The 25,992-nt window shown below is 43.4% G+C and overlaps 1 pseudogene; it reads right to left on the reverse strand.

The window, feature by feature from the left end:
* Positions 1–1,174: 1,174 nt before the first annotated feature.
* LOC119436043 (sorting nexin-21-like) lies at positions 1,175–25,824 on the reverse strand (annotated as a pseudogene).
* Positions 25,825–25,992: the final 168 nt, after the last annotated feature.

The raw sequence follows: 25,992 nt of genomic DNA on the forward strand, positions 1-25,992 counted from the left end.
AAAGCAGACATACAATATTATCCTGATCTTACTGTTGACACATACTCCACTTTAAAAATTCTATACTTCATACCGATTATCAGTGAATGCTTCCAAGAAGATCCCGATTTCCCTTCAGCAGTGAAGTTGTGCCTCATAGCAAAATCTTGCCACTACCTTCAACACAATTCTAATTTATTTCACTGTTCATCATGCAAACAACCATACTTCTGAGACACCTTTCTATGTTTTCTCTGTGCATGCATGTGCCAACCACAAGACTATATAACAAATGTATCTGGCAAACGTGCAGTTCGAGAAGAAGAAAGTAAGGTGTACAGCATTGCAGTTTTCACTGCAGCACAAAACAATGCTAACTGAAAGAATAGCCTTGCTTCAACAAATGCTCCTACCACAATGAAAGTGGCATTGGTTTGAACTGAGCCCCCAATGGTGCTCAGCCCATGCCCTGACCATTCGCTTCCAAACGATTGCTGTCAACCTGGGCCACTGTGTCATTGGTGCCGAGTTATATACCAGTACAAAGGTATGTAACTGCTACCTTATACCAGTATAAAGCATACTACTGCCTGAACTTGCATTTCATTAAGCCTCGAAATTAAAAACACTGAAAACACCTTGAATTTCATATTCAAATGGCCATCTGAAAACAATTTCAGGATTGTCAATAAGAAAAAGCCTGTACGTTAAAGTGCTTATTTAAGTGCACTTACCTGCCACACATGGGTTAGCTGGACATGGTGCATCTGAGACAGATATCTGCTCTACCCCAATTTCCCCAACCGAAGCCTTGCATAGTGTGCCGCATTTTCTTGGAAACGCAATGGCATTTAGTGCTCTTAATTAACAGTGCTCTGCAACACCCCCATTCCCCTTTTCTCATGATTTAGTCCATCACCATGGCACCACCACTGGAAGGTTTCTTTGAATGGGTGAGCAAAAAATATTCCCACGCTGACAAATCAGAAAGAAACAAAAGAGGCAGCAGTTATGCAAAACTGGCCAAGTATAACGGGCACATAATGTGCTGCACCAGGCATGATTATGCCATGACAAAATGAGGGAGCAAAAAAAGCAAAGAAAGCTGCAGCACTGAGAGGTGTAGCAGAACTCCTTTAAGGCAATGACTAAAAATGTAGCTGAAAGATTCAATGACAGAAAACCAAAGCAATAATCCAAACTTCACAAATCCTTGTTCAATTCACACTTCACATTTTAACTTGCACACAAGATGTAACTGCAGATGCTTCTTGAAACTCCCGCAAGGTTAAAGGCTGTTTAATGTTCCAAAGCCTCCCGTTGTCACAGGCTTCAAGATTCCAGGTCACAGAAGTCGCATGCAGTAAGTGATGTCCAGTTGCATCTACTTAACCGTTTGTGCACGGAAAATGAAATACTGACCTCATCCACAGACGAAAAAGAAGAGCTGCAATATCCCAAAGGCTTGCAGCCGCGCACTGTGGGGGAAACACAGCCCACGAGGAGCAAGTGCTGGTAGTCTATCATGTTAGGATGAATACAAGGTAGCACTATCCTTCTTGAGTACCAGCTCAAGCAGTGTCGGCAGAGCATCCACATTGACTCCCGTGTCCTTCACCTGGCGCAGTCGCTCCTCCAGCTCACGCTTCTCCTTTCCCACCGCCCACCAGAGCCGAATTGCCAGCACAAGTAATGGCACCTCTAGGTCGCTGGGATTTGATGCAGAGATGCCAGGCAGCCGCTTAGACAGGGCGAGCTCAGCATATTTCTGTGCCTCAGCCACATTGTCTACTGCATTCAGGCAAGCTGTGAGCACCGCCAGGGTGGTGAATGTGTCCGGGTCGCCATCTCCTACAAAAAGGGGTCATACAGCAATTATCCATGTCGCCCAAGTCTACAACAACGTACGCTCTAAAACTTTCTCAAAAACATTTTTAATGCGCTTAGCATTTTGATTATACTTCAAGCACTTTCTGTTAGTTGCTGGTTCTAACCGTTTCACGCCCAACCTGTACCACTGGGTAGTTCATGGCCTAATGGGTAGAGCATTAGGCTGCTGTACTAAGGGAACGTGCTCAAAACCACGTTGAACCAACTTGGGTCACTGAGTATGTGACACTGGCTATGTGCCGCTCTAAATGAACCTCTTCATGGCAACTTGGGTCATGGGTATCAGTGGCATAGCCAGAAATTTTGTTCGGGGGGGGGGGGGGGGGGGGGGCTACTTCGTGGCCTACTCCTTATAGTATTTGTCGGGATCAGATACATGAATAATAACTGCATTGCCATTGTCAATGCCATGGTGCATTAGATGCTGCAAGCGAATTCTTGAACGCTATGCGTTGTCCAGACAAGCAAAATATGCTTTTTTCATAAAATATATTCCGTATGTCCCAAAAATTGTGGCAGAAATAACTGATATCAATGCTTCCATGTTATTTTTTTGTCTATTTAATAATAAAGAAAATATCACGCAAACTTTAGAACTATATCAGTTCGAAACCAGCAAAGCAGTGCATGCAGCTGATATGAAAAACGTAACAGCCATGAAATGAGCAAGTTGAGAACAAATATTTTTTATGAATCTTTGCATTCAAGAACCTTGTTTACATTTTTGTACATATGCAATGGCCAGAGAAAAACCTCCCTGACACTGTCCTTCGTTCTAATGTATCGCGCAGGAGCAGCTGTCAGCCGCCGTGTATTGCGAGTAATTGCACCGAAATTATAGTTGCAACAGAGTACATACAAAAAGCAGGAGTTCTGCAAAATATACATTAGAAATGCGAAGATACAATGAAATATACAAATGCGAAGATACAGCTTGATAAAGGGAAGAAAAGTGTTGCTGGAAACAAGTTCACTGCTTGTATACACAAAACCTTGAAACAAGATACTTAAATATATGCATAAGTCTCCAATAAATCTACGTATCTAAGCAAACATCACTGTATATAATGCGTCAAACAGTGCAAACAAACATGTTGCGCAATCAAAGATAGTAAACTTAACGCATTGAAAGACAGACAATTGAGGCAAGAACAAAACTATGATCGCAGAAGTTGTGATATGTACTTGGGCCATGCTGCGGTCACGACAGCATTATCAGGTACAATAATAGAGGTAGAATGCAGAAAATTACCAAAATGTGCATCTTAACTGCCTGCACAGCGGCAACAAATATTCTGCACCCAAAGAACGGTAGCTAAAATAGCTACCGTTCATAGCAGGTAGCTAAAATAGCAGGTAGCTAAAAAGGAAAGAAAAGGACAAACGAAAGCCACAGATATGCGCAGTTCAACTACAACCAATCTCAGAGCGTGCTTGGTGGGAAACGCCGCGTGGGCCGGGCTTCAATGAGAAGGTCAATCAAATTGTTACATGTCCTCGTAATTTTCACGGGCTTTCTTTGAAATGAGAAACGAGCAAGGGCTGAATTCACAATGACTCGATGCTAACTGTTACAATAAACGGCAAAAACTTTTGCGGTTTAAAAGCTAACGAACAGTCATACGTTTTCATAATACCTGAAGGAACAGCTCTTTTTACTAGCATTGATTTTGCTGCTTCGCTATCTAAAGGACAAACTTCACTCAGCGGGAAGTTTAGCGAAGCGGTCAATGACTTCGTACACGATGTCGACATCCTGTGGGCGTATAGAAGCGCCAGCCCAACCATGCGTTCCTCAGACATTGTAGAGCGCAAGTAGTTTTTTTTTAGTAATCTCGTGCTTGAAAATCCTCTCTGCGCTGGCAGTGGTCACTGGAAGGTCGCTTAGAATCTGCAGCAGTTTGTACACATTTGTATAGAACTTGCAGTCGCAATGAGAGAGGGCATCCGTTCCTGTGCTGGGCGCTGGCTTGCTGCTTTGTGCCGCAATCACTTGTTCAAACAGATTCACAAATGAAAGAACGGCATCACGCTTTTCCACCCAGCGCGTTTCACATAATCCCAATAGTCGCTGCCTTGCGCAATCAGGACACATCAAACTTATGATTTCTCGTAAAAAGTGTGAGTGGTTAGGAGATTTGCGGAAAAAGTTCACAATGTCTTTAGCGTTCCAAAACAGTTTCGGATATCTGTGATGGAGCACACCGCACAGAGAACTAGGCCGAGGAGTGGCTGGCGCAATGTGTGTAAAGTGCGGCTGGATATTTCTCGCGAACGGCAGCTTGTACACCATTCGTTTTACCAGCCATTGAGCTGGCACCGTCATAACCTTGGCCACGAATATGATGCATGTTAATTCGAAGGTCTAGCAGAAATTTTGTAATGGTGTTGGCGAGGGCCCTGCCACCTTGGTCCTGAATTTGCACAAAACATAAAAACACTTCTTCGATGTCGTTGGCATCCTTGTTTAGTTACCTTGCACCAACGGTAAGCTGTTCGATTGCAGCAATATCCGTCGTTTCGTCAGCAAGTATGGAGAAGCAGCCTGCAGTGTTTACTTTTGCCAACTAGGCTTTCTTTGATAATTTCACAAATTTCTATAATTTGATTTTGTACACCTGGGCTTAAATACGAGGCATCACTGGAGCAACTTTCCAAATGGTTCTTCAGATCTGTATCTCCACAATCAGCTTGCATGCAAAGAAGCGCTCTGGAAATACTAGTATTTTCAGTGGGGGGTTTTGCTTAAATCCATAGGACCACTGTCCCCATGGCCATGGAGAGCCTGACCTTGTCGCCCGCAAAAAGAACTGTCTCAATATTAGGCTGTTAACTTGTGTTTTCTCTTATTTTACTTTGCCTGCCCTGCTCCAGCTGATCGATCGCATTGGGCGCACTTCCTGAAAATGTTTGGAGAAAATTATCAGCTGCCAACTGACAGTCACGGTGATATTTAGTATTTTCGTGTGTGGAAGATTGCGAGCGCGTGCTTCCATTTCTGGAACGGCTTGGACACGAGAGCTCCAGTGCGCGCATGTTGGCCCAAGCTTATAAGAACATTAAACCCATAAAGTTAACGAATTAAAAATCTAAAGCCACCTTTGGAAATGTCAGTCCACCTTTCACGTCAAACGTTTGAAAAGTTTATATCCATAAAGTTTTGGAATTGAAATACATGTGCTTCGTAGATTCCGTGGCCGCTGCGAGACGATCGACGCACCCACTTGTCATTGAAATGCCCTTTAAACTATGCACTCGGATGGTGCTCCTTGCATTATGCGACACCAGGTGCATGGGCATTGCCACGAAATCCAGCAAGAGTTCGCAATGTTCTCGCCGAAATGTCTTTTTGAGCGTGAAAAAGACATTGTAGACAAAATCCAGAATGATTCCCGGCACCAGTGGTTGTTTTGGCTGGCGGTACATATGACAGCACAAAATAATATGGGGGGGGGGGGGGGGGGGGCTGAAGCCACATGTTTGTGCAAATGTTTGTTTTTTCCACACCTAGAAAGCTGGTGTCATTAAGTAAGCAAGCTTCCGCGGTCTTCCGAGAGAAGGCCCAGTGTAAAACCATGCACAGACAGCGCCCCACACAATGTGCCCAGTGCGTCGTGTATGAGATACCTATCTTATGTGGTAAAGCCTACATCAGGCAAACCGGCCGATGCATTAACGATCGGCTAAGAGAACACCACAACAATGTTACAACACAATTCAAGGTCATCTGGTGTGCACTGTTGTGACTGTGGGTGCAGACCTGTCTTCAAAAAAATGTAAAATTCTATCTAGAAGCAAATCCAGCCTTACTAGAGAATTATCGAGGCTGCCGCAATTGCACATGTGGGAAACAGTTCGTCAGCTGTCCATCGATAGCATTGTGTAAAAAGAGATGACCTTCCTAGATTCAAATGCCAGGGTATGATAGCACTATGAGCAGGTTCTGTGCGCATGTGTGATCTTGTTTTTTTTTTTTTTTTTTTTTTTTTTGTCAAGTGTTCACATAAAACTAGCTGTGCACCGGCAAAATAAACATTGTTGAAAGTCAGCGTTGTGTCTGTTTTTTTGTGTGCCTCTCCTGTCTTCATCGGTTCCGCACAGTAGCCATCTACGATGTACAACCAACAAGCCCAACTGGTTACTCTGCTCAAGTTGTTTAACACAAAGGCATTTTCTCTACACCAATCCAAGGACAGCAGCTCATTATTTTAAAATTTTTGGGGGTCTGGAAGGATAGAAGTTCCAAAAAGTAAAGATTGTGCCGACCCAATGCACATCTTCGAATCTATGTGAAGCGGTTAACCAAATGCTATAAATTTACCAATTCCATTCCTGCACCTCTGGCGTAAGGAAACTGGCGGGCACGCATCGCGCTCATGCACCTGTGCTATGCAATGTACCACATACGGCAATTATCTCAAAGAGCTAGTCGGCATTGGCAGAATACAAGTATATTGTGATTGTGACCGATGATTTACAACATTGGGCTGCTGTGCCGGAGGACCAAGGTTCAATACCACCATCAGGCCCATAATTCAATTTTTCTTTAGTGAGAGTTATTCGGCCAGACAGCAGCAGCACCCGTAGCCACGGTCAGAAAGTCCGACACCATTTGCAAAGAAAGCGTTGCTTTAAAACAATGTGATTTATCATCAATCAGCACATGCAGGATAAATGTGCAAGATTTGTAGCAGCAAGTATGGCACAAACACTTTAAGATATCCTATAATTAAAAATAAACCTGCTATTATATACAATAACAAATTCATTTCACACACAACGTGTATTGCAGCCTTCATCGCATATAAAAAAAAAGTTTGGCAGAACCCATCTTACGACTGCCAACGGTAATGCACTTAACAATAAAGCATATAGTGACACAATGTATAGCCACCTTTGAAACTCCTTCTTATGTATGAGGCATGTACTGCCGTGGGACTCCTCGCTCGGGTTTTTCTATGAACACTGTGCCATCTAGCCACACCGTCGCCGCAAGCTTGCACGTGGCCTCCTAAATGCATGGCACACCAGTGCATGCGCCAAGAAACATCATGCAGCCCGGGCTCCTCTCTCGTGCTTCTTTCTGGGCACGCTACACCTTGTAGAAGAGCTGCCGAGAAGTACACATTTGGTCTCCTAGATGCATCGCACACAGTTGCAAGTGAACACTGCAAGTTTTCCCTCTCTGGCCGCACTTAATGACCCAAGTTGGCAAGAGGTTCATCGAAGAGTGGCACATACCGAATGCATTCATGGCACAGCTCACTAAAGCATTGGCATAAAAGATATTCATTGAAAGGCGACACATACCGAGCTGCCAGCACTCACCAGCCGCTTCACAATCGAACCCTTGTGAAGTTGGTTCGATTCTGCCCAGCACAGGAGAAATTTTAAAGAATTTATAATGGTGCATTTGGCTGGTCGAAATGCAGCCCAGCTTCTCTCCCACTGCACTGCTGCTACTGCACGCTGCTGTCTATCCGTGCAGCTATCAAGTCTGCATGGTTTGATTCCGTCGAGCAAAGGAAAAATTAAAAGGATCTTGTCATTATAGAGTGGCACATTCCCAGTGGCTTACCTAGGTACCGAAGTTGGCATCGAAGATGATCACTGAAAAGCGGAACACACCTACTGGCACATAGCCGCTGTCCCAAGTTGGTATCAGAGATTCATTGAAGAGCAGCACAGACCGAGTGGCACATACCTAGTGCGCAAAGTCGGCATCAATGAGGTTCATTGACAAGCGGTACATACCCAGTGCCGCATTCCCAGTGACCCATGTCGGCATCAAAAAGGTTCATTGAAGAATGGCGAATAGGTACACAGTGCCCCATACCCAGTGACTCAAGTTGGTCAGACACTTGGTTTCAAACGCTGTTTCCGGAGCACAGCAGCCTGACACGCTACCCATTCGACCATAGGCTACATGACCAGAGACCTTGGTTTATGCGAAAATGGTTAGAGAGAGATAGCCCCCGGAATGTGTGTAAAGTACCTTAAAGGGATACTAAAGAGAAGCAGAAAGTTCAGCTGATATAAAAGAGACCTTTAGGAATGCATGCAGTTTTTGTTGGGTGCAAAAACGTGAGTTATTAGCGGAGAAATTCGTAAACAAAGACCAAATATCTCTTCCTCAATGTCTCTCCCACTCCAGATTCGGCGCTGAAGCAGTGTCGTCACAGATTTCATTGCTCTCAGTGAATCAGAGGGTTGCCATGACACGTCACCGCTTGTGTAAACAGCCGAGGCGCTGGCTGCATCATAGGCTGCATGGCCGCTGCGTTTGTGTTCGCTGCAACTTCCGCTTAGGTGTTGTGTGGCTGCGATGGATACCGTTGCCGACGTTAAACCTTGCAACGAAGAGCTCGCCTAGGAAGCAGACTGCATTTCAGCGACTTCAGTGAAACGAAGCGCGAAATCGTCCTCCGTGCTCGCGCACCAGGTGTTTCCTCGTACAATGGCGGTGAGCTGCCGGCTGCGCAGACGAAAAGCGAAGCCTCGTTTTTGTCGAAGGAAGGCGAGGCGTCCGGTCCGCCCGGCGACGATGTTCTCGACAGAACAAGCATTGAAAGTTGCGCGCGTACTTGGTATAGTTTTTTTCATGCATTTTTTTTAATGACATTCAGCACTCACCGAGCTGCCAGTTTGCTGATGCAGGGGCACCAGTAGGGGATTTGTTAAGGCGACATTGAGGGAACAGCTGCTCGAGAAAGGACTGGCCTCTGGGGCACGCCAAGAGACCTTTCCGAGGGTAAGATTATATACATAATCCGAGGGCGAGAAATGCAGAGAGCACACTATCGGTTTCTCTGGCTCTTTTGCCGTTTTATCATCGCAGAGCACTGAGCCATTGCAAACGCCGGTGCTCATTGCATGGCACCACATGAAAGGACACAGTCGGGCCAACACTGCCGCTGCCCCTGAGCAAGCGCCTTGGGCCGTTTTATACAGCCCTCAACGCAACACATACGAGATATTTTCTGGCAGTTTCCCGCGAAGTCAACGTTTTTCGAGCCATGCAACACGCAACCAAACATTGCAACACTGTAGAACGGAACAGGCGCACGCAATGATGCATAGAGCAAAAACGAAACTATCACGACCACATGTAGCGCCATGCCATTTCTCTTATTATTTAATTTTGCGTTAAACTTGTACTTCCTCACCTTGAAACACTTTAAAAAAGTTGGCAAATGCTGTTTATGTACGTTTAAGGTGTACTTCATTTTGCGTTTCATAACAGCGATAAATCGCTCTAGACCAATCGCGACCGGGCTGCGTTAGTGATCTCCGACATCACGAACGTGTAGTGCGGGAAATATGAACTGGCGTCAGCACCTATCCTTCAGTTTTTTCACCATTTTCTTGCATATTGAACCTCTGTTCGCAGTAAGAATGGTATGACTGTGATGGTGAAAAGATAATCTACAATTAAATCTCAACTTCCGGTTTCTCTTAGTGTCCCTTTAACTCTTTCCCTACCATGGGGAAAATAGGTTCTTTGTATGTTACGGCAGATGTCCTTTTCTGAAGGAACTACTGCACTCAATATTTAATGTAATACAGAACAGAAAGCAAAATGAATGTGCTTTTCACGCATAAAGTTTATTAATGAGATGTATGTCATAAAAGATATAAATTGTTAAAATAAAGATTGGCGATAAAATTGAACAAAGTTTGTAAAAACGCGCTTGTATCTACTAAGAAAAAAATTTTAATGTATTGCATTCTATTAGGCACTATCTCCGAAAAACCAAAATATTTAATTGAACAGGTAGTCCACTACAAAAATTTAACTGCTACAGTTGGGCATGCCGGGCTGCGGCCACATATGTTCCAGGCTGGTTTGCGTCGTCGTCGCTTTCAGACTGAAAGTCCGACGAAAGTCAGTGTCCTCCGAGTCCCTGCTATTCAATGCATCGATAAGGTCAGCCACAGAGGCAGCGGAATCGCGATATTTGCAATCTCCCGAAGCGTGCGCGCCGTTTCCAGACCCGGACATTTTTGCGTTGCGCTTTGACGATGGCAAAAGTTCGGAGCGCATTTAAAAATCACTGCTTGGTGAGAGAAAAGTGAACTGCTTAGAAAACTAAAACATAGTTCTCCTCCTTCACGTCCGATAGCGCAGTATGTCTGAGCGGCGCGGATGGTCTCGAAAGCGGCATTTCAAACCAATAGTGGGCTAATAATGCCCAATGGGGGCGGTACGGAAAGAGTTAAGAATGCTAATTGCATTAAAATTCCTGCAGCACCCATCTCACAATGAACGTAGATGTTTATGCAATTAGCATTGAAGCAATGTAGCGAGACACTGTACTGCCCACCGCCAAATTGCATCATGTATAACGCAGCAGGGCTCTGCTCTCACGCATGCCTGTGAACACACTGCACCATCTAGTAGCGCCGTCACGAAGTCCACACATGGTGCATGTGTAAATATATATTTAGACAAGATTGTGTGAATATATATGATGTGGATTCTGCCCTGCACCAGAGAAATTTTAGAAGATATTAATGAGTTTGCATTCTTAAGGTACTTCACACACTTTCTGGGGGCTATCTATATCTATCTACTATGTTTGTTTATGTATGTTTGTATCTAACCATTTTCCCGCCTACCTGGGTCACTGGGTTGTCATGGTCGAATGGGTAGCACATCGGGCTGCTGTGCTGAGGTAACAGCGTCAACACCAACCACTACACACATTACTTAATTCATTGAAACTTTTGGAGGAGTGTTAAGGATAAGACAAGGAAAGACAACACATGGGTGCACCCGTGTGTTGTATTTCTTTGTCCCATCGTTTAGCACTCCTTCAAAAGTTTCAATGTATCAACAAGATCAATTTCAACCCTTCTGCAATTCAATAACTAGCTTGCACTACTTTTGTTACATGTTTAATTTGTTATAATTTCTTCGGTAAGTGCTTACACCCCATTCCTAAACATCTGCAGAATCAACTCCACTTAACCTTAATGGTTCAACACTCCTGAAAGAAATATAACTACTGAGGGTTCAAACTTGGCAAGTGTAAAACTTCAAATTTCTCTGATCAAAAAGAACTTAATTTAAAAATTATGCACTACTTACCAAGAACTTTCTCTTGTACGGAGTAAGCATTTTCAAGCAAGACAGAGGCAATCTTCAAACTGGCCAGCAGTCATCAGGCGGTGAGCCCGGCAAACCTCCCGACGCCATGTGAATTCTGCAAACTCTGGTGATCGACGTAGCTCCGGCGATGCATGAACACGAGACAGCAGGTGGCGAAAGGCCAAACTACGTTCTGTTATCACCTCAGTGGTAAAGTTTCCCAGCAGGGCTTTGCGGGGGAAAGGGAAGTCGCGCAGAGCCACGCATGATGGGTGGCGGCGACGCAGACCCGCAAACAGGGCCGAGAAATCAGAGTAGCGACGCTCCAGGACCCCTGGAAGTCGCTCCAGTCCAGGCTCTTTTTTCACAGCACTGTTAGCACTGGCAGGAACAAGCACAAAGAATTGCGTTCTATGAACAATTACTGATAATAGACAAAAAGTTGAAGAATGCTATTATGCCAGGGGTCATTAGAAATTACATTTCAAAGAGCCACGAAAGAAGAGGCCATTCTGCTTGAAGAGGTGAGCGAAAAATAGGTCCTTCAGTCTGAATGCATGTTGACTGCCTTTTTTTCTTCTTTGCTAAGAAGCACTCAGGTTTCTGAGAATAAAGTCTGCAAAAAGTCACTAGCTTGGCAAAAATCAACACAATACTGTGCACAACCCACCCGCGGCACTAACATTTTAGACTGTTTTTACTAGTGCCCCTGAAACATTTGGTGAAGTGACTACTTAGAAGGCTTTAGTGACCATAAGTTGCTTCAACTTACTCTTAATGTCCCCTTGCAGTTTACAAATGTCCCTAAGAAAACTATCCGTGACTATAATAACAAAGGCAACTACGACAAAATAAACGAGGAACTTGAGACGCTTCTTTCTCAGACTTCCTTACCTTTGTTTTTCGCTCGGTCAGTTAACGAACTGGCTTCTTTTCAAGCAAAAGCTATGCACATTAGTAGAAACATATATCCCACTAATCAAAATAACAAGTGATAAAATGATCCCACGGTTCACCCAGTACCTTCAACAACTAAGAAATAGAAGAAAAGGTTGTACATGAGCGTACACGCTCGCCCACGGCTTGGGACAGATATACCCTATGTTTGAAAGCTTACTGCTCAGCTGCAAGTGAAGCTAAAGTTAATTATTCTCACGATCTATCCTCCCTTCTTAAGTCCAACCCACAAAAATTTTGGCAGGCAATATCACTTGATCCCAGTTCACACCATATTTGTTAGATGGTGAGAATCAAGTTCCACTAGCTGATAGCGAATGTCCCACAGGCTGCAACACATTTTTTTCATCCATGTTCACAAATGAAGACCTTTCACTCATTCCTGAAGTCACTGATCTCGACTGCCAGTACATGGAGCCCATCGATATTACTGAAGATGGTATCGCAAGTCTCATTATAGCCTTAAAATATCTAGCTCTCCAGGCGTCGATAATATTAACTCTGAAGTTTTAAAAAAATACAACTTCGGTGTCTAGTAAAATTTGTATATTTTCTACCAGTCAATTGTCATCAGGCCAGTTCTCCTCCGATTGGAAATTGCGAAAGTGGTACCTGTGTGCAAAAGTGGCAACAAGAATTCCCCTGAAAACTACTGCCCAGTTTCATTAATGAGCATATGCTGCAGAATCCTCGGGCATATTATAGCTCTCACATATACGAACTCTCTTGAATCAAATATTTTTCTTCACTAACCAGCATGGCTTCAGGAAAGGTTTATCATGCGAGACACAGTTACTAGAGTTCACCACTGACGTACATTCCCACATGGACCATACCTTGAAACAGATCGGCATCTTCGACTTCTCCAAGGCCTTCGACCGTGGTAGCCCACTGCCGTTATTTCCAAATTAACTTCTCTCAAATTAGACTGTTCAACGCTATCTTGATCCGTAACTAATACATTGTAACTGCTTATAACGTAAGTCGCCAGAGTCACGAATATCCACACTATAAGCGGTACCGCAACTATAACCAAAACAACTATTTCATTGCGATAATGGACACTCCGGGCGCATTTCTGCCGTCGCTGTCACCGGTGCTCTAGGTTCCGTATTCGCTTACTAAATAATTAACAGCACGATGTCACGCACACACAAGCAAACATGACACAATCTCGCTCGTTGGACCGCGGAAACGAACTGTCAAACGCTCGAGTGACGAGCCCGGCGAGCGACTTGACATTCGGCTATCATGCCTGTCGCTTCACGCGACCTATAAGTGGCAAAAACACGGCGCACTTTCCCCGTCGCAGATTGCTTTCAAGATAGGGCCAAGGCGATCGCATCGCAGAAGTGTATCGGCACAGATTACGTCCTGCTTCGGTCCACTGAAACCGTTCAGCATTGCTTTGCTGGCAAAAATCCTCTCCTTCTGTTTGCGCCAGTCCCGAACGCAAGTTTCGGATACTCTGAACGCCCGTGATGCGGCCCGATTTCTGTCCGTCTCCGCACACGTGATCACTTTCCTTTAAGGCGACATCATGATGAACTCGGTACTTCATGCTGATAGAGCAGACGCAGAGAACGTGAAGACAGATGGTAGACTATTGCCTAAGCACATGTACTGGAGCACATGGAGAAGCTACGGTAGCTAGGCTCAAAGAGTAGCTAGGCTCGACGTGCGTGCGAGGCAGCCATTTGAAATTCCAACGGCTATATGGTAACGCAGATTTAGGGTCGTACTCGATTCTAACGCACACGCAATTTTTGGACCTGTTTTATCAGAAAAAAAAGTGCTCGTTAGATTCAAGTAAATACGAATTTGTGGCTTGAGGGGAGCGTTTGCCATCTAGGTTGACTGCCGAACTTCCAGGCAGCCACACTGTAACCGGTATTTCGTGTCCCGCAACTGCACTATAAGCGATACACGTATACATAGAGTGCTATGGGAAAATTAATGTTGGTCTGAAAAGACCGTATTATATCCGGTTCTGCACTATAAGCGGTTACGTTATAAGTGGTCTATACTGTAGTCAGCAATTTACAGTTGAGAACAATTATGCATTACCCCCTCACCTATGTGAATTCCGGTGTACCACAGGGCAGTGTATTATGACATAACCTCCTCGATAAACTCTGTGCCTATCAAGACGCCGAGACAGCAATAGGGAGGCGCCGTCGGCAGAGTTGCAAACTGCCGCCGCTCATTTCGCTGAGGGCGCCACCGACGTAGAGTGCCGCCGCGTTTCCCGTCTGCGCGGCGGGCAGCGACGCCGACTGTTTAATTGCTGCGATGGTGGCACAACGATCCACTGGGTGACCAGAGCCTTGTTTATAATGCTGTAGAGCACCATAGTAGTGTCTCAAATACAGTCTGTGAAAGTGCAAGCGCGGTTGCAGCAACTGTAACGTCAAAGCAGATTGCGCATCGCACGTAGCAAAAAAAAAAATAATAAAATCGAAAAAAAAAAAAAACGAACAAAAAAACGCGAATTTGTTCATTGTGGTTAATATGCCCTTAGTTACCCGTAGTAAAGTGCAGAAAGTACGCAAGTCGCCAAGCGTTCGTACAGCTCTATCTTGTCAAAAAACTTCTTGCGACGCTGCTCTATAGTGAGCCGTCCTTCGGGCCTCGGCGCACGTAAAGTCTCTAGATTTTAAAGCAAAAAATATCTAGAGACTTTAGGCGCACGTTAGTAGCATACTATTTTTACGACTTTCAGACAAGTTTTCCCCAAGTTCTTTGCATCAGATGAGCGTTGTGGCCGACGTGAATATTCATACCCAGAAACCTTTGCACTTTCTACCACGTTCGTGTGCTTGGCGACCAGGAAAAATAGAAACAAGTATTTAAGGACCTAGAAAAAACGCCGCATGCCTTGAATAAGCAAGATACGAGCAAATATTTTATTGCAAATTCTTTGTTGAACGATGCATGCAGCTTAGACATACAAAATACCGAGATGCATACAGTTCAGACATACAACATCCGAGGGCGCTTCTGTCACTATATGCTTTGTCATTATATGCGTTGCTCGAAGTTACATGTATCCATGTGAAGAAGTTCATGGTGCTTCACCCGCACATAATGTCTGTGAACCAGCGTGGCGGCCTCTTCAAATGTTTTTTTTTTTTTTTTTTGCCGTGATCGCACGTCAAAAGCATCTAGCAATCACGGTCGCTTAGCGTTAAGCTCAGGTCCATGATCACCCAAGAAATTAGAAAATTTGTGGACCGTACCAACGCTACTAGGTTTGACCGTAATGCACGAGAAAACTCAACAAAAACAATGCACCCGACTTGCGATCCCAGCGGAGGTAACGGAGAGACGGAGACGCGGGCACACGGCAGGCAGCTAGTCTACGTCGGTGGCGCCATCTCTCGGCATAAACGACCAATAGGGAGAGGGAAAAGCGACGGCCGATCGAGCGCCGTTTAACAGGCACAGAGTTATCGAGGAGGCTATGATGAGGACCATTGCTTTTTCTAATATACATCAACAACCTGCCCAATAAAATCTCTTCCTGCACGCGAAATTTCGCCGATGACTGTATAATATACAGACCAATTACCAGCTTTGAGGACCACCTCATTCTTCAAGGTGACCTTGAAAGCATTAGCGACTGGTGCAACACCTGGCAAATGACACTTAACTCATGCAAGGTAATGACTTTCATACCCAAACACTTTAATTCAAGTTTTTCTTATTATATAAATGCGGATCTAGCATCTGAAGCTTCACTGTACAAATATCTTGGCGTTAATCTCACACCAAATCTTTCCTAGGCCTCTCATACAACAACCACATGTGCTAATAGTTCAAAAACACTAGGATACATTCGTCGCAACCTACGTAATTCCCCGTCCGACCCCCACGAATTAGCCTTCCTGACGTTCGTCCGACCACAGCTCGAGTTTGCATCCCCGATAATGTCTCCTCATCCCGAGTACCAAATTTGCATGTTAGAAGCCATTCAAAACCGAGCTAGTCTATTCATTTCTCGCAATTACATTAGGCAGTCAAGCATAACTCGAATCAAACTTGACCTTTCGCTTCCTGCACTAAGTAGTCATCGCGGCATGGCATTGCTGTCCTTGTTCCATAAATATGTTCATCAAATGAAGTCATCGTCTTTGCTGCTGGAACGTGCAAGTTGCATATGACGACTGAATAATGATTTAATTTTCACTCGCATCTACGGAAACACGGATGCATTTAATTTGTCGGCTTTGCCACGAGCCATTCGCTTGTGGAATTCCCTCCCCGACAGCACTGTTATGCAAACGGACAGATAAATTTAGGAAACTCTTGAACTTGCATTTTCTGTCCTAAAATGTGTCATTCTGTATGCCATGGTCTATTTCTATGTAACGTCATGCTGACTTGTTTCCCTTTCATGCTTTAACCCTTTGAAGGTCGAATTATTTTCAAAAAAACTTTCCTAGATGGTCAAATTACTTTATTGCGGATATTGAATGTACAAAATGTACAAAGTCGGGAATAAATAGTGAAAAAAAAAATTTGAAACAGTATTTTGATGTCGGCATCACTCAGAACTCCAAATGTTCAATAATATTTCAGAGTGTGGTATTCCTTGAAACACGGTTCTACGCACAGCGCCTTATCGCACAGCGCCTTATCGCAGTCTGCACATCAAAAACGCCCACAGTCAAGATAGAAATCAACTTCCGCCGCCCCTGCAAGAGAGTGCCGACAGAGAGAAAACTCACGCTTGGCGCGCCTCCGTTGCGATCACGCGGCGCAACCGAAACCGCGTAAGCGCGTTGCCGCAGAGAGCGAGAATACTTCGTTAGCGGCGCTGATAAACAAGCTAAGTCAGCGCCAATCAAGATAGAAATTAACTTCAGCGCCACTGCAAGACAGTGTCGACAGAGAGAAAACTCACGTTTCGCGCGCCTCCGTTGCGATCACGCGGCGGAACCGAAAGCGCATCGCTGCAGAGAGCGAGAATACCTTGTGAGCGACGGTGATAAACAAGCTAAGAGCAGCGCCAATAAAGGTAGAAATCAACTTCCGCCGCCCCTTCAAGGGAGTGCCGACAAAGAGAAAAATCACGTTTCGCGCGCCTCTGTTGCGATCACGCGGCGAAACCGAAACCGCGAAAGGGGTGTTGCCGCAGTCTGCGCGACGCACGCACTGAAACTAGAAATCAGTTCTGTTTATCTCCGCAAGAAGGTAGCACAAATTTCAAACGCTTCTTGTAAGTCCTAAAAGGTGGCAGCACCTCCCGGTGAGCCCCCCCCCCATGCATCGTCATTATGGCGCGAAATTTCAAACGGAGGATCGAAACCGTACGGCAAAGACCTTGTGGGACAGAAAACCGCCGCCGTACAGATACGGCAAAAACCTTCAAAGGTTAAAAACTAAACGTTTCTTACGCAGTGTTCGATTATGTGCACGAACAATGTGCTTGGTAAAATTTATCCGGTATTTTGCACGCTACCCTGAACTTATTTCTGTTTATTTGCGTATTGTTAGTATTTTTTTTTTTCTCTTTCATATACGAGTGATAAAATTTAGCCGATGTTTTGTACGCTACCACATCATTTTCATTTGTAACCCTGTTTTGCGACGATGATTTCTACTCATTTTTGTGGTCCTCGTGTCTCGGTGTTCATGTGTAAAACTGTCTTGCAGTGATGCCCCCCTAACTCAATGCTCCTCATGGTAATTTGAAATAAATAAATTTTAAAAGAACATGAGATCAGAGGTAACACTGTCTACCTCACCATGTACACATGCGCAAGCTACCATTGCTTCTTTGGGGACCAGGGTCAAAGATTATCGCTCGCCAATGACAATAGTGCATTCACTATCACCCATGTTGTGCCTAAATGTCTTTAGTCAACAAGTGCAACTTGCTGCTCTTAAGTCAGTGTTCTTGCATGAGGGACAAGAATGAGAATGGAATGTGTGAGTAAACATAGTGAAGGTGTGCTAAGCAATTTCAATCAAGATGTAGCATCCAAGTTCATCATTGGTGTCAGTCAAAGCTCCATGCATACTCCACTGCTTTTCCCACTCAACTTCAGGGTCAACAACAAGATTTTAGAATTTTGCCGAGTGTTAGAAGCACAATCTTATAAACGAAATTAAAGTATACGGGATGGGATCCTAAAGTACAATAATGGAATAAGCACCCGTTTTAACCCTGTTCTCATATGCAGCTTTGGCCATCAATATGTCACTAAAGTTAACACTGAAGTCAATGTTGTCTATAGCATTGAATACATGCTGCCACCTATACAATAAGGAAGGTGACAATATTCAAGTCATTGCGGTCAGTGGCTAAGGTCATGTCAAGACACTTCATCTCTTCTTTCTGGGGTTTTACGTGCCAAAACCAGTTCTGATTATGAGGCACGCCGTAGTGGAGGGCTCCGGATTAATTTTCACCACCTGGGGTTCTTTAATGTGCACTACAACACAAGCACACGGGCGTTTTGCATTTCGCCTCCATTGAAATGCTCATCTGTCAGATAGGAAGCTGCCACTTTGGAAAGAAATGTACTAAGTGAACAGCACAGGCATCATTGAAGAGGAAGTTATGCATTTAGACAAATATGAGAGTGTTAGTGTCTATGGTGCTCTCAAATATCTCACATGCCATGTATAATCTACCCTAAATCCATGTCACCAAGGTCTCCAAGATTCAGATAATTCTGAACCCTCTTCCAAACAATAGGTTAGCGAGAATTAGTGAGAACTTCCAAAACTTGCATCATTTATCTACATAAAAAAACCTTTGTGGAAGAACCCTCTCCTGCGGGAACCTTTTTATAATGCGTTTGTGAAAGCAAACTACATTATACCTGGTAAAAGATGTATGCTTATTACTGTTTGCTATTTTCAAGGGTAAGAATATTTTTTTAACAGTAACTTTAGAATGACTGCTTGAAAAATAAACCTTATTTCTTAATTTCTAGCACAAAGGATATCACCCAATCACGCCCAACTCCTAAGAGAATGAAACATGAAGTTGTCAGCAGCATATTCTTGCTACACAGGATTTATACTGATACTAACAGAGTTGGGGGACCTATTTGTACAACTGCAATAAGATGTATTCTTAAACAATGAATAGCAAAAAAAAAATGTTTTCGAAGCACCACATTTTGCTGCATTGTATCACGATGTGTTATGTTAAAAAATGCTAAATAGCTTCTTAATTATCAGCACAAGAGAAATCACCCAATCACACCCAACTTTTAAGAACACGAAACCTGAAAACAAGCAGCCCTAAATATAGAGCGTGATATGCATAAATGGCTTGGTATGAACATGTAGAGAAAGTTCCTGTAAGTTCTTGTGTCAGCAGCACAGTTCTTGCAACACAGGTAACTATATTCCTACTTGCAAAGTTAGGGGACCTATTTGTGCAACAGCGATAACATAAATCCTTCAAGATTAAATAGCCAAAAACATTTTTTTTTCCACAGCACCACATTTTCTGGTGCATTGCATCCTAATGTGCTATAATGTATAAAAAATCTAAAATAACATACTGACCAAGTATGTAATTATTTTGGTTTTGTACTCTTGCATACTGAATGAAATGTTAGAGAAGTTTTATAGCCACAGTGATGGATAAGCAAATCTAAAAATGAGAGCATAACAACAATACAATAGTATACCCACCACAAACTTCTTACGTCCTTCAACGACTGTTTTGGCAGACACAATCTCAAAGACCACCTGTTGAGGCCCTACTCTGGATGGAGGATCACCTGCTGAGGCCATCAAGTCGTTTGGCTGTGAAGTCTTTGACCACGAGCCTAGAGACCAAATAATAATGGTTATTAATAGAATCATCAATCGCCTCTCAAACAGAAAATATTTTGACATAGCCCATGGTGTGATGCCCTTTTCAAACATTACTAGTATCAGCAAAGAACATTGCTTGCCTTGCAATAAAAAAAGGCAAAAAATACTACACGATAAGCAAAAGATCTAAAATGTCATAATACAATAACTCATCCGAGGATATTGCACACAGACAAGCAATATAGTCCACATTGTTGACACTTTTAATACACCAAGGATCAAGAATGTTTTGAACTGTTTTAGCACAGGATACATTACTAATGTAGTTACTAACCTTGCAATAATGACCGTTGCTACAATAGAACAAAGTTCATGAAATCAACATAACTGAAGAATGACTTCAGACCAGGAATCCCTGTTCTTTAATTGTACCCAGAAAATAGCAACCAAGTGGTGAACTAATCTGTTTCCTCCCCCCCCCCCCCCCCCCCCAACTTCGGCTGTGTTGACTTATCACTTGCTTCCCCGCCTTTTTTGTTCTTTTTGTGCATCATCCAGTTCTTCTCAAGTTTCCCAGATATGAGACCAAATGAGTTATCAAATTCCCCTCATTTCATTACCAATCAAGGCAGTTCCTAAACAGTCCATGTGCTGGCTGCCAAATCTCAGCTTATCAGTACTCGCTCATCCCAATGCAGATACCATACCCAGGAATCAATCCTGTAATCTTCTGCTCAGCAGCAGAGCGCCATAGCTGCTGAACCACCATGGCAAGTAACAGGGTTCTCTTAAAGAAGTACAGACAAAAACTTCAGCATATCAGGAGAAGGCAGGGAAGGAATGCCACTTGCAACAACGGTCACATCAACGAGAGAGAGCCTCTGCTGTGGGGAAGGCAGCTTGAAACTCACCACATTTCACTTGCTTGTGCTTCCACTATTACTAGAAATTTTCCATTAAGAATTCTTGCAGTAGAACACTCCTTAAACAGTTCCTTACAACTTCTAGTGTAGAGCCAAAGCCAAAATTTTTAAGGACAGGTCCAGGGCCCTTCAAATAAGTGTATCACGGGAGCTTAAAAGGTCACTGAAGACAATTTTACACTTCATTTGTTCATGAAAATTGAAATTATTATTCCCTGTACCACATTCTGTGGGTTTTATGCTCCTATGTTAGCATATTTCTAGAATAAAGTGGGCTGAAAAAAAAAAAAAAAAAAAAAAAAGGTGTTTATGCTGTCCACACTTCCAATGATCTGGAAATAAAAGTAAATTGTGAACAAGATGCTTGCAGTAGGTAATAGTGATTACTACCACATTATAGAGCTGCCTTCGGCTTGGCTTGGATTCCCCCTTCAGTTGGATAATCACATAGACTACTTGGGATGGGACTCCCAACAGCCTGCTGTCCCCCCCCCCCTGCTCTAACCCATACCTATAACCCAATGTCAGCTGGTGACAAAAGCGGCACTTAGTAAACGTCCCGAAGGTCAACTACAGCATACAAAGCAATGGTTCAAAGCCTCACTTCATGGCACGTTGATTGTAACAAGTCGTACTGCAACATGTAATTTGAATACCTAACCACAATAGAAAACTGGTCACAGGTGCCTGTGTCTACACAGGAACTGGGCAACATGAATATTTCAACTTTGAAAATTTGTGTAAGTGCTTTTATAATTCATGCAATTTATACCCCCCCCCCCCCCGTGTGTGTGTGTGTGTGTGTGTGTGTGTGTGTGTGTGTGTGTGTGTGTGTGTGTGTGTGTGTGTGTGTGTGTGTGTGTGTGTGTGTGTGTGTGTGTGTGTGTGTGTGTGTGTGTGTGTGTGTGTGTGTGTGTGTGTGTGTGTGTGTGTGTGTGTGTGTGTGTGTGTGTGTGTGTGTGTGTGTGTGTGTGTGTGTGTGTGTGTGTGTGTGTGTGTGTGTGTGTGTGTGTGTGTGTGTGTGTGTGTGTGTGTGTGTGTGTGTGTGTGTGTGTGTGTGTGTGTGTGTGTGTGTGTGTGTGTGTGTGTGTGTGTGTGTGTGTGTGTGTGTGTGTGTGTGTGTGTGTGTGTGTGTGTGTGTGTGTGTGTGTGTGTGTGTGTGTGTGTGGTGTGTGTGTGTGTGTGTGTGTGTGTGTGTGTGTGTGTGTGTGTGTGTGTGTGTGTGTGTGTGTGTGTGTGTGTGCGCACACGCGCGCGCGCGCGTTCAAGAGTTCCCTTAGCACTAATGAAAGAACCTGCCTCATAATTACAATTTAATTAAATTCTGGGCTTTTACGTGCCAAAACCATGATTTGATTATGAGGCATGCCGTAGTGAGAGACTCCGGATTAATTTTAACCATCACCTGGGGCTCTTTAACGTGCACCCAATGCACAGTACACAGGCATTTTTGAATTTCACCACCATCGAAATGCGGCCAGAATTTGATCTCACACCCTCGGGCTTAGTAGCGTAACACCACAGCGAGTCTCTGCCTCACAAGTTGTGCAGAAAATCGTCCTACACAATTCCACCATTTCTTGCCCTCTCTCCATTAACTCCCGTGGGCAAAAAAAATACCCTAAAGCACATGATTATTAGTGTTGGTATTCTTTATTGAAATGTTACACAAGGCAATTATGACAAGAATGAAAGGGAAAATACAAAAAGGGAAAGGACAAATATGAACACTTCAACCTCTGAAATTTTCGTACTACTTTTCAGAATATAAGAAAGCTCAGGTCAGTACTGATTAATAATCTGCTAGTTTGTCATACTGCTAGGGCACAGGCCAACTGGTTTGCAATGCTTTTCAAGATTGCAAATGGTTTTGGACCTTTGCAGCTATAAGCTTCCAGCAAGATCAGCGAGAATAATCGTGATTGTGAGCGAGCCCGATGAGCACAGTCCACAAAAAAATATCAAACTGCAAGTAAAAGGTTTAAACCACAGTTTAAATTTTCAAGGTTGCTGTAAACAGGAAAGCGATGCCATAATGAACAGAATAAAGCTAGAAAGAAAAGAAAGCCTGCATGGCCATATGCACAGCTATTAGAGAAAGAAAACTTCTTCTCCACTGTAAGGCAAAGTTGTACTTAGCACCGACAACACTTGTAATAACACAGCTCAAGAATTCGTGCATCTAACACTAAATATTAGTCTACCATACACTAGACAAATTTTTTAAAAAGTACTCTAACTAGCAAGCATTCAACTGTCATGTTAGGAAATTTTGCCCTATTCATGTGATTGTAGCTTAATTTTACAAAGGAAACCCAAAGAGGATCCTCGGAAGGGATGCTTCGTAGTCAATGAAAAATTCGTCCTGGTTTAGGTTTCCAGTAGAAGGTGTACCACCACTTCACAGGTTTCCAGAGAACTCATTCAGACAACTGTCACACTGCAACACACTAAATGTAAATATCCAATGGAGCATATGTTATGCCGACACCCAGGAATAAACAATCTGAGCTATGTTAAAAAGCTGCTTCACAAATGAGGTAGAAAGTGTTTCAAGCAAAATCACTTACTTTCATCGGCTGATGGAATAAGTAAATATTTCTTACATCACTAAACACCATAACATTTCTGAACACACTTCTCTGGTCAGTGACGTATGTATCTCTTACAAGACATAACAATGAAAGATACTACAGCAAATTATGCCACATAGCACAAGTAATCACAGTATTTGACATCTACAACATTGGTGCAGTTCAAATTATTCATTCTTACAACACACAAAAGCACAAGGAAAAAGTGTAGCAAACAATGCGACATCTATCTTCTCAAGAGCTTTGTACTTTTTGAAGGTTCTCATGCACACGCAATAAGAAAATATTGTGTTATAGCTAGGGTCTATTCAGCTGCACGAGCCAGCCCTGGTTGTAAACATCAGGCAGCTTTTTGTTGATACTAAGATCTAAAATAGCAGTAGAGTACCTCCACTTGTGCAACATCATTACCGGAAGACCGACGACAGCAACATGCACACGTTCTGTAGACAATCATCAAATACACACAAAGGACACACAGCACACCAATACAATCATAGAACCCTTCTCTGAAAAAGTGTGGCACCTATAAATATATATTATTGGACACTATATCCGATTTCAGAGAGGTGTTGAAATATGTTTATTCTTGCACAATTATTTATTTGACAATCTTTACTAAGCTACCACAACCTGCTTCCCTCCTTTTTAACATTTCTTTTATTTTTAAGTTTGTGAAAATAGCTTAGTGCTTGCTATTTAGCAAATGTAAAGGTTCTAATTTTTATTAGTTGGAAACAGCTGGTTTATCTTAGTTTTTCACACAAGGAACACATTTATTACGAAACAAAATGAAAAAAAAATTTTTTAAACCTCAAGATCTGTGCACGTCACTGCTCTAGAGAGACCACCTGACAACATGGAAAATGAATGAACATAACGACCAAATAAACATGAATTAGAGACATTGGAGTGCATTTTCTCTGGCAGCATACAAGTTTCAACTACAAGGTTCAACCAAGAGTGGACGTTCCGGAAACACACAAACACTGCAGCTAGATAGTGTGTGTGTGTGTTTGTACGAGATTTTCTTCATAAATGTAGGATCAGTTTCATTCAACTTCATACGGTCATCCTCACAAGATTGTGTTTACTTGGGCTGGTTGGTTATAGAGGAGGCTATGGACAAGAGTGAAGGAACAACACAAGGCATTTCGTTGTGTCACTCCTTCACTCCGTCCTCGCGCTTTTCTTTATTATTATTATGTTAAGCTTATTTTTTTAATGGTTTTCACACAAATAAGCCAAGAAAAAAAGAGCGCCTTTATATTCGCACACAAAAAAAAAACATTAATTAGCTGACAAATTCAACTCTTGCACACAACATCAAAAAGGGACAGATTTTCTAAATACATACAAGGAACATGACCATCTACGTAGCAACCACACGTCATATCCTAACAGAAGGTATTTTCCTTGGCTGAAAAAGGTTTACGAAGAATTAACATGTGAAACAGTACTTATTGGTTAATGATCAGACGTGCACATAAAATAACGGAAAAAAAATAATTGTGCCCGTAACATACAAGTCATACGCAAGGGCAACGCAAAGAAAAAGGCAGGCGAAAAAGTACGGAAAAGCACGCAAAGTCTGTAGCATCTGTCGAGGCGAGCTTCGAGAACGAAATGTTTAACAGCTTGTTACGGTGTAACAGCTCGTTACGCAGATAGGTCGGAAATCGCAATATGTTAACGGCTTTCTCTCGCTTGTACAATGCATTGTTTACTCAACTAATGAAATTAATTGTCGAGCAGAGCAACTGTCCATGTATTAAGGGCGAGAACACATGTTTATATATATGGCTTAAGTTGAAAGTGCATTGACAGTGTTGACAAAGTCCGGAGTGGTTTTCGCAAGCCCTTACGCAATTAACTATTTATCGTTGAAGGCAACGTATTACGGATCGGCTCCCAATTCAAAACAGGTCAGTACAAGAATGCGAAAAACTCACGAATGGTTCTCGACGTCGACGAGACGAAACACTCCCCCGTGTCATCTGCAGCGTCAGAAAAGCAAAGTGTTCCCACCACTTGGGAACAACGCAGTTCGTCCAGGTCGTCAGAAAGAGAAGAGTTCAGTTCCTCGGAGCTCATAACTACTCAATACTACGAACACGCGTTGCAGCACGTCGCTCCGAAATCATCACCTTGACACCGCCGCCACCTCCGCAGTCACTACTACTGCTACTACCGCAGCCAGCCTTGTGCGAGGCGCAGCCGTGGCGCAGCCCAGTGCAGCTGGCAAGGGCACACGCCTCTGACACAGCCAACCAAGCAACGAGTGCAATGATTATTTACCGAAAACAACCGTTCGACCTCCGAGCGAGTTTCACTGCCGTCGTCTTACAGTCCGAGGCAATTTTTGCTGTTGGCTCGGTATCGGACTCTCCACACTGCCATCTTTATACCGAATTTTGATGGCGCTGTCACCACTGTCACAGCTTACGATAGGGCGCTGTCGTCGTCGTTGACCAAAGCGTATCGAAGCTCATTGACTGTCATCAGCCAAATGTCATCAGCCTATTCAATATTTGTGAGCACTGTACGAATTAAAATATCTGCTAGTATATACTGGTATAAGCGATCGGCGATCAGATCGTCCAGAATACGTTGCGTGTGTCCATAGAATAAAGAACAAATAACGGAACCGAAACCTTACAATGGCGATGATAATTGACCCTGCATTGAGCCAGAGTCCCTGTACCTTTGAATGATATTAGTCTGACGCAGCCGCTACACTACGTGAAAACAATTTTAAAAGCCCAAACTTTTA

Source organism: Dermacentor silvarum, chromosome 1 (assembly GCF_013339745.2).
Source record: "Dermacentor silvarum isolate Dsil-2018 chromosome 1, BIME_Dsil_1.4, whole genome shotgun sequence".
Classification (NCBI taxonomy): Eukaryota; Metazoa; Arthropoda; class Arachnida; order Ixodida; family Ixodidae; genus Dermacentor; species Dermacentor silvarum.